This window comes from Octopus bimaculoides, chromosome 22 (genome assembly GCF_001194135.2).
Source record: "Octopus bimaculoides isolate UCB-OBI-ISO-001 chromosome 22, ASM119413v2, whole genome shotgun sequence".
NCBI lineage: Eukaryota > Metazoa > Mollusca > Cephalopoda > Octopoda > Octopodidae > Octopus > Octopus bimaculoides.
Window position 1 is genome coordinate 22,246,140 of NC_069002.1, and position 1,185 is coordinate 22,247,324.

Below are 1,185 nucleotides of genomic sequence, written 5' to 3' on the forward strand. Positions count from 1 at the left end.
CCGGCTAATTTCCCAACCCTGTCTAAGGTGTAGCGGAGAAGGTGAAGGTTGTCCTGGATCGACCTGCCTGGGATTGCACAGGTTTGTGCCTTCCCGACAAGCTTCTCCACGACAGCCGTCAACCTTTTAGCTAACACCTTGGCCAAAATCTTTAACTCTACGTTAAGTAGAGTTATGGGCCTGTAGTTACTAATGCTATCCCCCTTGCTTGGATCCTTCTGGATCAGCGTCACAACTCCCCGAACACCCGAGCAAAATGCTGGTGAAAAGCCTTTTGCATCTCCTCCTGTCCATAGATCCTGCGTCCCTACTCGTCAGTTAATACAGGACTTCTTGCCCTTCTGACTCTCCACACGACGTGCCCATCTGGCTACGTTGATACCCTCTCGTTTCCCAGCGCGTAATTTAGCTCTGACTCAGCACCCTTCATGTTTGGCATTGAGGTGACGGTACAAAACCGTTCTCGCCGCCGTCACTCTGGATGCGGAGCCAGATTCCATTGCCTCATCTAGACTCTTGACTAAGTCACCCTCTATTCTAGTCCTATCTAAACTTAGCTGATTGCTAGATCTAATGGACTCAAGACGGATGGCTCTCTTGAGGGCGTGCCACCATCTATTATTAATGATGGTGCCACAGAATGCCCTTTGCACTAACTCCTTAATCCGGATACGGAAAGCTTCACAAGCCAAAATAGACTTGTTTTTCCAATACCCGAGTCCCTGTCTATATGAACCTCACACGTCACAAGTTTGTGATCCGTGTAAGGCACAATACAAACATGTGGACAGCTAAAGCTATGCTTATCTCTTTCCTTAACAAAAATTCCGTCTATGTACGATCTGTGTGAGCCGTCGTTATTACTCCACGTCCACTGTAGAACGCTCGGCTCATCCAGTCGGTAGCGGTCTACTAGATTAAAGCTCTCTAGTAGACCCTTGAGGCAAGGATTCCCTTTCCTATTGGTGGAGCCTACACTATCGACGCGCGCATCCAGAATAGTGTTGAAGTCCCCTAGCAAAACTACAGTTTTAGTCGTCAATAAAAAGTACTCCAGGTTCCGAAAAAAACCCGACTGCCCCTGTCCGTTAGGAGCATAGGCAGCTACCAACCTGAAGGACTGCTTACTTTCATGTGTTACATCTAGGACGACCAGCCTACCTTCTGGGTCCAGAAAGACAGTAC